Here is a 16,368-nt window from a genome sequence, read left to right as displayed (position 1 = left end):
AGGCCAATTCAACAGGGAACTCCAGAGCAAACATTGCCCATTAGAAATGCCCCATGTTGAGCAGAAATGGTAATGAAGAAATGGTACAGTTGGAAGTTCTCAGCTAACTGTAGCCCTTCCATATGGAATCTAGATGTCCCAACAAAGCCATGACTTGAAAACATGGGTCAGCCTGACTTTCAGTCCAGTTTTTACTACACTATACTTCTCAAACTTAAGGGACCTCCTATTACTTATCTTGACATAGTTTTAAAGATCACATGAATGACCAAGACCAGTACAATACCAACACACATATGACACTAGAGTTTAAGTTCTTCTGAAAAACCAGATACAAGGTGACCTTCTCATTCACAATCTTGCTTTCATTACTCTGTTTCCTCTCTCTTGAAACTACGTTTTGGCAGAACCTACAAGGGATCATATAATATACTGAATGATTAAAAGTTAGTAAAACCCCAGATGATTGAACCTACTGATTAAGCAACTGTATGGACATCCAAATCATTTAACAGGGCTCTGATGGTCGCCAAGTGTTGTAACCCTGGACTGGAAAGTTAGGGGATTTATACAAGCTGGTCTGAGCCAAGTCTTGATTAACCATGACCTCATCTTCATTATAGACATCCTGGGACTGCAGCCTTTCAACCACCTCCATCTATGGCCACTTGAGGGCCATCAGAGTGGGATGGCATGGGATCTATTACATGAACTCTCTGAAGTATTCAGAAAGCTACAAATCAATGCAAAGCCATTTTAAATCCAATGCTTTCAAGTAGCTGGCAAAATAGGATGTCAAGTTGAGAGACTGAGATGGGTTTAACTTTCCCTCAGATGATACTGTTGCTCAATTTGGTAGGAAGTGTAAAGTCTCAATCGCTCTACTCGGCAGACCCCAACCTAGAGTTAACAAATATCTCCAGGGTTGGAGCTCAGAATTATTTATTACTGATTTATGTGAGTTCATCGCAGAGTGAGCAGACTGGCACTAGATTTTGAACCCCATCCAAGTTCATGCTGATCTTAAAAGTTCTAGTCCCAAGGTCACCAGCTCTTTAGTGGGAGAAACAAGCCTAAACCCCACTCCAACAGTCTGTCAGAATTACAGGGAGTCATACAGCTCTTCAAATCAATATGTCGATGGCTGGCTCAATTGGAGGCGAGCTTCCCATCCCTGGAGATATTCAAGCAGAGGCAGGAAGGTCATGTGTCAAGTAGATTGTGGAGAAGAGTCTTGAAGAGGGAAGGAGGTTGGAATCCATAAATTCTCTTGCAACTCTGAAAGTCAACCTCTAATAAAGCTAGACATAGACAATCCAGTAGGAAAAAAATTCACTATAATTCATGCCTAATATATCTACCCACACCTTTCTTCAAATAATGGTCTAGTAATAGGCATTTACTTTCTAATGCCATCTACAAATCTAATGCCATCATTTCATTGCTAAAATAAGCAACAATCCCCTTTTGTAATTCTCTGTGGTTCACCCTGAATACAAAACCTTTCCAGTTAGATCTCCCCCATTTCCTTTGTACCCTCATCCCTTACCATTTCCCTTCTTATCCCAGAGCATAGCATGAAGTTGGATGCCACCTCTATTATCTATCTATCTATCTATCTATCTATCTATCTATCTACTTATTTATCTATCTATCTATCTATCTATCTATCTATCTATCTACTTATCTATCTATCTATCTATCTATCTATCTATCTATCTATCTATCCATCTATCTATCATCTACCTACCTATCAGGGTGTAACAAATTACCCCCAAACAGTGGCTCACAATAGTCACAGGCATTCAGAAGAGATTACCTGTGTGGTTCTGGTTTGAGGTCCCTTAGGAGGCTACAGGAAAGATGTCAGGCAGGTCTCAGCTCTCTGGACACTTAGCTGGGGAATCTTCTTCCAAGGTGATGCTCTCACCTGGTTCTAGCTGCTGTCAGGAGGCTTGAGTCCTTCTTCATGGGTCTTCCTCCTGGGCTGCCTGAGCCTCACCATAATAGGGTGACTGACTTCCCCCAAGTGTGAAATCCAAGAGGGCCCAAGACAGACACAATATTTTTTATGGCCTGGCTTTGGAAATCACAGTTATTCTGGCATATTTTACAGTTACACAGCTAAGCTTTTTTCAGTATGAGAGGGGACTACACAAGGGCATAAATACGGAGGCAGAGATCACTGGGGACTTTCTTGGAGCCTGGCTGCTGTACTCATAACGCTGAACATGCCGTTCCGTTTGCCTCGATTGCCCTGGTCTCATCTTTACCTAGTACTCGCCTATCCTGCTAGAACCGTCTCACATGCCACTGCCTTTTTCAGTGAAGTCTTCTCTGAATCCTTTCAACAGAACTAATAATATTCTTTTCTGTTTTCCCATAATATTCTCACAATATTCTTTTCTGTTTGCACATACTTCTATTAGGTTATCTCTTATAAAAAAGATTCATTTTATTGTAAAGTACAGCTTTATCTCTCCAAGAGACACATAAAAGAAAGGGCCATATCTTATCTAGTGTTTCTAAGATTGAGTTGAATTTTGGCAAATAACAGGTACTTATGGAATATGTCAATGACTTTATATCACTTCCCTCATCTGATCATCCCTAATCGACTTTCAGGGACTGAAATTAATACTAAGGAAGTAAAAATACAAAATAGAACCTAAGATAAAGTAAAAGGCGCCAAGTGTTATTTTTCATTTTAACCATAAACTTACGTATCATTTTAATAAGAAACAACCTTGTATGAGGAAAAGTTGAGATAAAATGGAAATCACAACTGTTAGAGCAGATAAAAAGCCTTAAAAATTACCAGTATGCTGCCCAAATTTTTTCTTTTGGAAATGAGAAAAATTAAGGCCTAATATTAATAGATATTTTTTTGGCAGACACTATAAAAGAGGGTTAACTAACTTTGATAGAAAGAAGAGAATTAAATCACTTGAGTAACTTTGGTTTTTATGTTTTTATCCCTCTCATGGCCAACATCTCTAATTCATCCCCATGAGTCTTTTTTCTTTAAATTTATTTTTATTGATTTCAGAGAGGAAGGGAGAAGGGGAGAGCGACAGAAACATCAATGATGAGATAGAATCATTAATAAGCTGCCTCTTAATGGGGATTGAGCCCAAAACCCGGGCATGTGCCCCTGACTGGAATCAATCACACCCGGGACCCTTCAGTCCTCAGGCTGATGCTCTATCCACTGAGTCAAACCAGCTAGAGCCCCATGAGTCTTTCTTAAAGAAGAGCAATATAGAGTAAATTGACAGAATGAGTCAATTTCCTTCACAGGGCAGAAGGAAAGTAGATGGTAACTCCAAAACACCAAGAGAAGACTCAGGCATTGGGTGTCGAGCTCAGGTAGAGAAGAAGTCTTCAAAAAGAGAGAGAACTTCCAGGCAGCCCATTCCCCTCTCCTCTGAGCTCTGCAGAATCCTAACTTCCTGAGTGGGGTGCATTTTCTCTGGAGAAGGAAAAATAAATACAGTGGCAAAGGCTTGCTAAGCAAGTCCTGGAGATCACCATTCAATAATAAAACTGACTTTCTTTCGGGAGTGAAAAATCGAGGACATTGCAAAGGGGACAGAGAGAGAACATTGCCTCTTCCCAATCAATCTTGAATGTAAGCTGTACTTTTTTTATGGGGAGATCAGGGCTCATTTATGCCCATCTCATTCCTCTATGACTGTCCCCGTCCAGAAGTGGTACAAATAGTTTCTCCTTGTCAAGAGTTATGCCAATATCCATGTGAGATTTCAGATGTTCCTGGGTAAGGAGAAGGAAAATACGGTATCTGTGGAACCAGAGAACTCCGGTGCCACCATACCAAATGCACCAGTAAGATGTAGGCAGGGCATTTGCTGCTGACACCATAGCAACAGTAACACACATCCCAAAAGGGTTTGATTTGAGTTTTCCAACCACAAGCTCCCTGAGAACCACTTCCCCCCATTTCCATTGTGTCCCAACTAGTACTCAGCACAAATGTTTTTAATTTGTTGTTGAACCCACCCAGGGAAGATAAATAAATTGCTTTAGCAATTGCTCTTTCAGGCCACTTACACAATAGGCTGAAGTCATTCTTAGATTTTCAGTGAGAATAGAAACCAACGTAAACTTATGGGAGAATCAAGGGCTTGGAAGAGCCCTTAAATGACTCATCTACAATGTTGTTGGACTTGAACCAGTGGTTCGCAGCCCTGCTGAATAAGAATAACCTGGGGAACTTGCAGCTCTATTTCAAATCAGTGGGATGAGGATTTCTGGAGGTGAGGCATGGGCATAATATTTTTTACATTCTCTTTGGGTTATTCTAATATACATTCAGGGTCGAGTATCACAAGATCTAATGATATCCTGGGGTCACGGAGAATATGAGAGCAAAGTTTAAACTCCAGGTTTTCTGTCTTCCTTTTTTCTAAAGGCACCACAGTAATGCACTGAGTAATTAATGCACTTAGTAATGTCTACTTAATCACTTCAGGGAATAGAGACTGTAAATCTTAAGATCATTTTCTTTAAGTAATGAACCTCAGACATCCGAGATTCTCAGTCACCAGAATATTGGGCTCCAATACTTGTTGATAATTGGGCTGAGTGTTATTTCTGAGAGGCAGCAGAGCACATAGAAAGCATGTTGGGCTGCAGGTCAGGTAAAGCTGGGTTCTAGTATCAGCTTTAGATGAGCTATCAATGTAGGCTGAATGCATTCAGTTTAGGCTGTGGTTCTCTATCCAGGCTGCATACCTGAATCATCTCTGTGTGCTTAAACATATAAAAGCTTTAACTTTTCTCTCAAGTGTTTTCATTTAGAAAATCTACAGTGACCCAAGAATATGTATGTTACAAGATCCTCAAGTGATCCTGATGTCCATCCCTCGTTGAAAACCCCTGGGCTAATGATCCCCAGAGAACATTTTTTGCCAGTTCTCATATTCTGTGGTGAAAAGATTTCTATGGCTCTGGCATATGCTACACTGTTTAAGTTTTTTTTAAACAGCTTTATTAGGATATAGTTTGGATACTATACATTCATTTAAAGTGTACAATGCAATGGTTTTGATATTGTCATAGATAATGTGCACCCATCACCATAGCCAGTTTTAGAACATTTTCAAACCCCAGAAGAAATCCCACCTGCTTTAGCTATCATCACCTCCCTGACTCTTAGTTTTGCCCTAGCCCTAGGCAACCACCAATGTAGTTTCTGAATCTATAGATTTCCCTACACGAGTGGAATCATATGTAATATTTTGTGAGTTACTTCTCTCATTTAGCATAGTGTTTTCAAAATTCATTTGTTTTTTTTCTCTTTTTATTTATTTAGATTTTATGGAATTTATTAGGGTGACATTGGCTTGCAAAACCATACAGGTTTCAAGTGTACAACTCAATAACATAATCTGCACACTGCATTGTGCACCCATTGCAAAATCTCTTTTTATGGCTGAGTAATATTCCACATTGTGGTTGTACTGCACTTTGGTTAACTAGTCTTCAGTTGATGGACATTGGGTTGCTTCCAACTTTTGGCAATTAGGAATACAACCTACCAAGACTAAATAATGAAAAACAGGAAGCCTAAACAGAAAAATAACAAGCAAGAAGATTGAAGCATTAATTAAAAACCTCCCAACAAAGAAAATCCCAGGACAGATGGCTTCATGGATGAATTCTTCCAAACATTTGGCAAATAATGAATGCCAAACCTTCTCAAACTCTTCCAAAAGTTGAAGAGGAGGGAACATGTCCAAACTCATTTTACAAGGCCAGCATTACCCTCGTACCAAAGCCAGATAAGGATATTACAAGAGAAGAACATTACAGGTTATGTTCTTGATGAATATGGATGAAAAAATCCTGAACAAAATACTAGCAAGTTGAATTCAACAGCACATAAACAGATCATACACCAGGACGAAGTGGGATTTTATCCCTGGGATGTAAAGATGGTTTAACATAAGCAAATCAATAAATGTGAAACACAGAATTAAGACTAAATTTTATATCATCCCAATAAATGCTGAGAAGCATTTGACAAAATTCAACATTCTTTCATGACTAAAAAAAATCACCTCTGAGCAAATTAAGTATAGAAGTAATATGCCTCAACGTAATAAAGGCCATGTATGACAAACCCAACAGCTAACATCGTACTCAATGGTAAAAAAGCTTCCTCTAAAATCCAGAACAAGACAAGGATGCCCGCTCTCACCACTTTATTCAACATAGTACTGGAAGTCCTAGCCAGAGAAATTAAGCAAGAGAAATTAAAGGCACCCAACTTAGAAAGGAAAAAGTGAAATTATCTCTCTTTGCATATGACATAATCTTATACATAGAAAACCCAAAAGATTCTACCAATAAAATGTCAGAACTAATCAACAAGTTCAGTAAAATTGAAGATACAACATACAAAAGGCAGATGTGTTTCTATACTAACAACAAACTATCTGAAAAATAAATGTTTTAAAAATCCCATTCACAATAGCATCAAAACAATAAAACACATAGGAATAAATTTAACAAAGGAGGTGAAAAATCTATACACTGAAAACTATAAGACATAGATAAAAGAAATTGAAGAAGACACAAATGAAAAGATACCCTGTGTTTATGTGTTCAAAGAATTAATACTATTGTTAAAATGTCCAAACTATCCAGAGTGATCTGTAGATTCTATGTGATCCCTATCAAAACTCCAATGGCATTTTTCACATAAACAGAAAAAACAACTCTAAATTCATATGGAACCACAAAAGACCCAAATAGCCAAACGAATCTGAGGAAAAATAGCAAAGCTGAAGTCATTATACTTTCTGATTTTAAATTAATTACAAAGCTATTGTAATCTCAATTGACCTGTGTTTAAGTTCTCTGATTCTTTCTTTTCTTGCTCCACTCTGCTACTTAGCCCCTCTCATAATTTTTTTCTCATTTCAGTTATTGAACAATTTAACTCCAGAATTTTTACATGTTTCTTTTTTACAATTTCAGTCTTTTTATTGACATTCTCTATTTGGAACAACATTCTCGTATTTTACCATCACTCTTTTTTAAAAAATATATTTTATTGATTTTTTACAGAGAGGAAGGGAGAGGGATAGAGTTAGAAACATCGATGAGAGAGAAACATCGACCAGCTGCCTCCTGCACACCCCCCACTGGGGATGTGCCTGCAACCAAGGTACATGCCCTTGACTGGAATCGAACCTGGGACCCTTCAGTCCGCAGGCCGACGCTCTATCCACTGAGCCAAACCGGTCAGGGCTTTTACCATCACTCTTATACTTTAGTTCATTAGACATGATTTTTTTCCCCATTTTTGAAGTACTTGAAATAGAATAAAAACCTTTGCTTGCAAAGTCAACATCTGGGTTTCCTCATGGAAAGAAAATGAAAAAGAAACTTACTCCTTTGCTCTTTGCTTCTCCACATTGTGCCTGCTTACGTGACCCTCTGGATCTTTAGGCAGGTGTTTTTCATATTTTGTCCAAAGTCTGTCTATTTGAGAGTTGGTCTTTAGGAGGCTTATAACATCAGCCTATAAGTGGAGGCCACAGGGCAATTTTTAAACAAATCTTATTGGCTTGTTTTTTAAAAAGTGGGCTTCTTTCTTTTCTAAGTGGAAAGGTTTTATAACCTGAAACAGACCTATATTCTAAGCCCCGTAATGTCATGCTTTACTGTGTGGCCTTAAGTGAATTATTTACCTTTCTTGAACCACAGTTTTCTTGTCCTTAAAAGGGAGGAAATTATAATAAGGGATTTGATGTGAGAATTAAAGGAGAGAGTGCCGACAAAGTGCCTCGGACAATATTTGGCACATGATCAGGGTTTGTAAATGTCAGCCCACTTCTCTTTGTGTAGCAGTAAAGGCTTTGGAAAAGAATTGAACTAGCTGGTGATTCTTTGGCTACCGCATTTGAAGGCAGTAAACGGACATCTGCATGATCTAGGTTGATAAGATTATCTAGATCACTGCTAAATCTCCCTGCCACTTTGTAGTGGGGATACCGAGACACCTAACGCCCAAACATAATCTTCCAAAAAGCAGCCTTACAGAGGAACGCTGAAAGACTCTTTGTGCTAGCAAACAATACCCAGTGTGCCTTCCAGATAGACAATATGGTAAAGCAGCGCATTAATCTTCCCAAATCCTATTTCATGTCTTCCGGACCTTGCAGAGGGGAGCTGGGTGGAAACAATTGATCCATTGAGAATCACAGGCTGACCTCCAACTCAGACCTCTACCTGGGTGAGTAAATTTGGATGGAGAACAAGTGCTTTGGCCCCAGCCAAAGGTTGTTTCCTGTTCCCCGACGGGAGCTGGCTGCAGTTCAGTTATGAACTCTGCTGGTAAGACTGCCACTGGAAAAGACGTTAAGAGTGCCCACCCAGTTAGGGTTTAATTAATAGTCACACAGGAACCAACTTCCTCCCACTCTGGGGAAAGGAGGGGTTTGGCAGCTGGCCATTCCCAGGCTGCCAGCTCTCAGTCCTTTGAGGACCTCGGCCGTGCACCTGTGCCAGGAGGCTGGCAGCCGAGGGTCAGATCCAGGCCCTCGAGAAATCTTGGCCACGAATACACTTGCTCCTCATTGTTTCCTGAAAAGCTTCAAAATCATCAAACTCTCCTTTTATGCTTCAAATCGCCTTCACTGTTGCAAGAACATCTGCGGCCTTCTTCGCTATTCTCTTCTTTTTCTTGATTGTTCTTTTTTTGTAGTTACCATTTGTTGAGTATTAGTATGTGTCAGGCATTCCTGTTCAGTGCACAATACATTATTGAACGTTCAAACAGTTCTAGTTACTATTGTTACTCCTAACTAGGTCAGTCACTAATAAATGAAGGACACATTGGTTGAGGGACTTCCCAGGGTTGAGGGGGAAGTAAATTTCCAGACACTTGTGGTTGTGTGTTTGCTGCAAGAGTACGACTTTGGAAAAAGAAACGCAGGTGCTGGCTGTGGGAGTAAAATCACACGGAGTAAAATCACACCCAAGACGGGTGCGCAGCAAAAGGCCTAAGGGTTCCATTGACTGTGTAGCCTCTGCTACCACCTACACCTTTTCCGCTCAGTCTTTATTTTGTGTTTTTCAATGAGATATCTTGGTTCATGGCTGTCCTCATCCATGAATCATAAGGCCAATGAGGGCAGAACCCTATATGTCCTCAACCCTGTCGTATCCAGCACTTTGTTGAATAAATGATTAGATGCTGTTTCTAGGTGAAGAAATTAAGGCTCAAAGAAATGAGGTGACATTGTCACCGACCAGAGGAGTCTTTTGGGGAAACTCAGGATATGACTTTGAAATGTATGTGGATGCAAATTCCTTGCTCCTTATCAACATAATAGTGTCTCCATGAATCCAATGTCATCATATGAAATGTCTGTGAGCTGTGATTCATATGCAAAATTAGGGGAGTTAATAATAATTTTACATGTTTAAGATCCAGATAACTGCAGAAATTCAGATTAATGTATGGGAAGTACAAGAATACCCCTTGTGCATAGCAGATGTGTATTGTTAGTTATTACAACCATCATCATCCCATCAACATTGCCCCTCCCTGCTCCTCCCACTCCTAATCTTTGGGAACTCTAGCATCTTATTACATTGTTATTCTTGATTTTCCAAGTAAGTCCTAAGAACATGTTATGAAAATAAGCAAAACATTTAAATTTATTCTGATGTCTCTTTAAAATATATACATATTTTAAAAACACCTGTTTTATAGAATCCACAAAATATTCAAGAACTTCCCCTGGGTATATCTCTATTTCTTTTTTAATGTGGGGGGTAGAAAAAAAGGAGTAAGGTCAAATTAGTTTTTCCTTCCCTCCTCCTTTTATAACCTCAATCTTGTCATATAGGATGCAGGTGGCTACAAATACAGACATAGCTCTCCTGCCAAACTCTTAAAGAGTAGGTTGAATGCGTGATGTGTATGCTTCCATTCTCTAAATTGTTTTCTGCAACCAGAGCTCAGAACTGTGGCAGTACTTTCCACCTACTCTTATCCAGGAGAAATAGTCTCGTTCCTGACAGATCCTTATTCTTCAATGCCACACAATTACAATGAAGGGTTTACTTTCCACCTGGTTTATTTCTTCCTATGACCCAGTCAGGCAAGAGGATTTAATTATCATTGTTTCAGCTGTTCTATGTTTTTGTCTTTTTAACACAACAAGCACAGTAAATCAAGTTACTCTTTTAACTGGGCATAGATGGCCATTTTAAACTTACTGATTCATTATATGATTTGAGTCAAAACATCCTTACTCTCTGCGCCCTTAACATTGATACGATGAATGTTTATCCTTTTGGAAAAGGTATAGGGAATCAGTTTAGAACACTTTTAAAACAAATGCTAACATTAAATTTATCCTTTCATCTAAATTATCAAGTTACATAATTAACCAAAGGACTTGTATGCATGCATATAAGCCTAACCAATGGACACAGACAGCAGGGGGTGAGGGCATGAGTGCGGGGTTGGGGGGCTAATGGGGGGGGATGAGGACACATATGTAATACCTTAATAAAGAAATTTTAAAAAGTTACATAATCACATTTCCTCAAGGATTAGTGATGTTGACCATCTTTTTTTACATGTCTATTGACCATATCTATGCCCTCTTTGGAGAAATGTCTATTCAGGACCTCTGCCCATTGTTTTTAAATTGGATTTTTTATATGTTAAGTTGAATGAGTTCCTTGTTTATTTTGGATGTTAACCCCTTATTTGATGTATCATTGGTAAATATCTTCTCCCTTGCAACAGGCTCTTTTCATTTTCTTGCTGGTTTCCTTTGCTTTGCAAAACCTTTTTAGTTTGATGAAATGCCATTTGTTTATTTTTCTTTTGTTTCCCTTTCCCACAGATGGATATATATCTAAGAGAGATGTCAAAGAGTTTACTGCTTATGTTTTCTTCTAGGAGTTTTATAGTTTCAAGTCTTACATTTAAGTCTTTAAGTCATTTTTAATTTATCTTTGTATATGGTGCAGGAAAGTGGGCTAGTTTCTTTTTCTTTTTTTTTTGCAAGTGTTTGTCCAGTTTTCCAAACACCATTTATTGAAGAGACTGTCTTTACCCCATTGTATATTCTTATCTCCGTTGTCATATGTTAATTAGGTGTGGGTTTATTTCTGGGCTCTCTATTCGGTTCCATTGATATATTTCTGTTTTATGCCAGTACCATGCTGTTGGTGAATACTACAGCCTTGTAGGATAGTAGAGTTTGATATCAGGTAGTGTGATACCTCCAATTTTGTTCTTTTTCAAGATTGCTTTGGCAATTTAGGATCTTTTGTGGTTCCATATAATTTTAGTATTATTCTAGTTCTGTGAAAACTTCCATTGGCATTTGATAGGGATTGCATTGAATCTGTAGATAGCTTTAAGTTGTATGGACATTTTAACAATGTTAATAATCCTATCCACGAGCATGATATAGCCATCCATTTATTTGTATTTTCTTTAATTTCTTTATTTAATGTATTATTGTTTTCCAAGGACAGGTCTTTTACCTCCTTGGATAAATGTACTCCTAGATATTTGATTTTTAAAAAATATATATTTTATTGATTTTTTACAGAGAGAAAGGGAGAGGGATAGAGAGTTAGAAACACTGATGAGAGAGAAACATCAATTTAGCTGCCTCCTGCACACTCCCTACTGGGGATGTGCCCACAACCAAGGTATATGCCCTTGACCGGAATTGAACCTGGGACCCTTCAGTCCGCAGGCCAACGCTCTATCCACTGAGCCAAACCAGTTAGGGCTATTTAATTCTTTTTGATGCAATCTTAAATGGGATTGTTTTCTTAATTTCTCTTTTTGATAATTATTGTTATTGGTGTATAAAAATGCAACCAATTTCTGAATATTAATTTTGTATCCTCCTACTTTACTGAATTTACTTATTGTAATAACTTGTGGTGAAATATTTAGGGTTTTCTTTATATGGAATCATTCATCTTCAGATAATGACAGTTTTACTTGTTCTTTTCTAATTTGGATGCCTTCTAATTTTTTCCTTGTCTGATTGCTGTGGGTAGGATTTTCAATATTGTGTTGAATAAAAGTGGTGAAAGTGGATATCCTTGTCTTGCTCCTGATCCTAAGGAAAACACTTTTAACGTTCCAGCATTGAGTGTGATGTTACCTGTGGGTTTTTCATATATGGCCTTTATTATGTTTAATATGTTCTCTCTATTCCCACTTTGCTGAGAGTTCTTATCGTAAATTGATGTTGGATTTTGTCAAATAATTTCTCTGCATTTATTGATATGATCATATGATTTTTATCTTTCATTTTATTTATATGGTGTATCACTTTAATTCATTTGCTGATTCATTTGCTGATACCGAAACAAACTTGCATCCTGAGAATAAATTCTACTTGGTCATGGTGTATGATCTTTTTAATGTATTGGTGAATTCAGTTTGCTAATATTTTGTTGAGCATTTTTTCATCCATGTTCGTCAGGGATTATTAGCGTATAATTTTTTATATGTTTTTATTGACTTTAGAGAGAGGAAGGGAGGATAGAGAGATGGAAATATCGATGAGAGAGACATTGATTGGCTGCCTCCTCCATGCCCTCTACTAGGGATTGAGCCAGCAGGCCAGGCACGTGCCCTGACTGGGAATCAAACCTGGGGAACTCTTGGTTTATGGGTTGATGCTCAACCACTGAGCAACACTGGTTGAGCTTTAATTTTCTTTTTTTTGGTGGTGTTGTTGGTATTGAGACCAGGTTAATATTGGCCTTGCAAAATGAGTTTGGAGCTTTCCTTCTCTTTAATTTTTTTTTGGAAAAGTTTCAGAAGGATGGGTATTAATTCTATTTGAATGTTTGGTTCTAGGATTTTGTTTGCTGGGAGATTTTTTGTTTGTTTTACTGATTTTATTTTGTTAGTAGTTATTGGTCTGTTCACATTTTCTGATTCTTTGATTCAGTTGTGGCAGCTGGTATGTTTCTAGAAGTTTGTCCATTTCATCCAGGTTGTCCAATTTGTTAGCATATAATTGTTCGTAGTATTTTCTTAAAATCCTTTGTATTCAGTTGTCACTACTTCCCTTTCATTTCTGATTTTATTTGGGACCTCTTTTTTTTGAGGGATCTGGATAAAATTTATCAATTTTATCTTTTACAAAAAATACAACTCTTGGTTTCATTGATTTTTTCTATTGTCTTTTTTAGACTCTATTTTCACTCTGATCTTTATTATTTTCTTCTTACCTTTGGCGTTGTTCTTCTTTTTCTAGTTCCTTTGGGCATACATTTAGATTAAGATTTTTCTTGTGTCTTTTACTTTAGTGTGGCCAAAAAAGCATCAGTCTAGCATTTCTTCTCTATATTATAAAGATGTTTCGTTTGTCTTCCGTAGTACAAAAGCTGAAGTTACTATTTTTATTCAGTTGAGTCAGCCAATGCATTTTTGGCAATTTGTAAGGAAGTTACAGTTGGCCTGATTCTTAAAAATGATTAATTTACCTCTTGGCACTTAATGACTGGGCAGGAAATAGGACAGGAGCCTTCATTTTGCCTTCACTCTGGATCTCAGAAGCACAACTGTTTTGTGTTTTTTTTTTAATTTAAAGTATTACATAAGTCTCCTTTTCCCCCCACTGACCTTTCTCCGGCCACCCCCAACCCCCAGCACATTCCCTCACCACCTCCCACCCCACCCCCCCCGTTTGTGTCCATTGGTCATGCTCATATGCATGCATATAAGTCCTTTGGTTGATCTCTTACTCCCTCACCCCCCATCTTCCCTCATAGGTTGGACAGTCTATTTGACCTATGACTCTGGTTCTGTTTTTGTTCATCAGTTTATGTTGTTCATTATATTCCACAAATAAGCACAACTGTTTTCATGCACTGTCGGTTTACACACACACACACACACACACACACACACACGAGATCCTGGGAGAAATTTGCCAGAAGACACTTTCTGAGGGTGATTTCACCATTTTTTATTGCATGCTTTTTCCTTAAAAGCCAAACACAAAAAACCCCACGCAGTACACTAGCTCTTGCATATAGATGCTTGCCTGAGAGAAATGGCCAATTGCCTCAATACTGCTGATCCACTGCCCACCAAACCCTGCTGTAGGCTATGGACGTTCTTGAGAATGAGAAGAACCTGAGAGAAAGATGACCAGGGAACTGGTCCCTGCTGGTGAGTCCTCCTCTGGACTCATTATTTACCTCCCCAAGAGTTTCCCAGGTGAAACTTACACGCAGGGGATGAGAATAGGCCAAGGCTCCTTTAATATCAACTGAGTTTGTCCCAGAACACCTCAGAGCTGCACCAGAAGGGGGTGGTGCCAAGGGAACACCTTTGCCTACACAAGGAGAGGTGATCCAAGCTTTTCCTTATTTGCCCTCGACCATTGGTTTCAAAAGTAGCTGTTCATTGAGAACCTTGAATGCCTTTTAAAATATACATTCCCAGGTCCTAACCCAAGCTTAATTAAATTTCTGAAATGAGGCCTGGGGAGATTTGTAAAGTATTCTTGTGATTGTGATGTCACTGATTATTTAGAGACTATTGTCCTGAGACTTACTCTAGATCAGTGGTTCTCAACCTTGGCTGCACATTAGAATCACCTGGGAATCTTTTTAAAATCCTGATTTCTGGGCCTCATCCTCTGGAAATTCTGTTTTTGTTAGTAATGTTGTGGCCCCACCCCATAACAAAGAAACAATTTCCGGAGGATGAGGCCCAGAAATCAGGATTTTAAAAAGATTCCCAGGTGATTCTAATGTACAGCCAAGGTTGAGAACCACTGCTCTAGATCCAACCTGCATCCAAAAGGGGGAGGGGCAGGGAGGAGTGGACCCTCTTTCCCAGAAAAGGGACCACCCAGCCGCAGAGCATATGGAGCGGAAGTGCAGGAACAGCAGAGCTGGCCAGGCCTTCATCCCAGAGTGGGCTGCCTGTCCTTCCTGTGCGCCAGTCGCATAAAAGAGAGAAAGGAGGGAGTTGGAGAGAAACCTGTCTGGGCCTTGTCTTTAGCAGGAATAGCCCCTGGCCTTGGGTTCACCTTCAAAGTCCATCTCCTCCAAGGGCTCTGATGGCTAATTTATTCCAGCAAAAATGCCACGGTCTGTACTCCACACCAGTTTTCGAAAGTCTGTTAGCCATGGGGATAGAGGACTAAGGAGTCAAGTGCTCGTTTAGAGTAGTGTTCTCCAACATGTGGTTTGGCGTTGTGGCCCAACACTGGGGAATTTCAGAAGATCTCATGACCTGTGTGGGGCAGAGGCAGCCTAAGTGGGGAGCCCAAGGCAATGTAGGGACGAAGAGAAGAGGGCTAGAAGGAAACAGAGGGGTTTGGGGAGAAATGGCCTACAGGGTTTCCTTTTCCTAGGCATTGGCACCTCTTTCTCAACCCAATTAGGATGCGGGAAACACTCCTTGAATCTCATCTGTTAATTAAATGAACCAACATTGATATAAATTACCTTTTGTTATTGAATGAACTGACTATGAACTTAACTATGACTCTCACTAAACACATTTCAGGAAAACACTTAGAAATACCTTGCAAGTATCTCTTCATAATATTCAAACTGGATGGTGGTTGTGCATGGGTAAGGCAATTTGCCATTACTTTGCAGAAACTAACAAATAACTAGACATTCAGGAAAATATATTCTGGATATTGCTCCTGATGGCTTCTCTGTACACAAAAATGTATTGAACAAAAGTCACTAATATCATTATTTTCAATGTCTAACTATCAGCAAAGGTACAGTTAACGGATATAATTTGCCTTTTCTATGTACATATATAAATTGGGATCCAAGATAAAAATAGTCTCATGGACAGAAAATTTCATCTTTATCCTAAGTTTAGTAGTGCTAAATGGAATATTCCTGAGGAACTATGGCCAGAACATTTATTCTGTAAATTAATTATAGTGACATTTTATTCTTAATTAAAATTAACAAATGTTAATATTTATTGGGCTTACTTTTATAGCTACTTTCTATTTATGGCAAATAATATGATTTTTCCCAATAAAGGAGTTATTAAAAGTTTATTTTTTAAAGAATATTTTATTAAATTACTTTTTTTACTTAAACTAGAAATTTGTGTTTACAGGGAACTCAAGATGATAGTAAATGATGATAGCAATTAAAGAATCACTTCTCCCTGTGGTCCTCCCTGGAGGAGGAAGAAAGAATGACCTAGACCAGTGGTCAGCAAACTGTGGCTCGAGAGCCACATGCAGCTCTTTGGCCCCTAGAGTGTGGCTCTTCTACAAAATACCGACTTCTGCCCGCACGTGGTATTTTGTGGAAGAGCCACACTCAAGGGGCCAAAGA

The sequence above is a fragment of the Myotis lucifugus genome, unplaced genomic scaffold (genome assembly GCF_000147115.1).
Source record: "Myotis lucifugus unplaced genomic scaffold, Myoluc2.0 scaffold_35, whole genome shotgun sequence".
NCBI lineage: Eukaryota > Metazoa > Chordata > Mammalia > Chiroptera > Vespertilionidae > Myotis > Myotis lucifugus.
The sequence above is the reverse complement of the archived record's forward strand: the minus strand, read 5'-3'. Positions refer to the sequence as shown.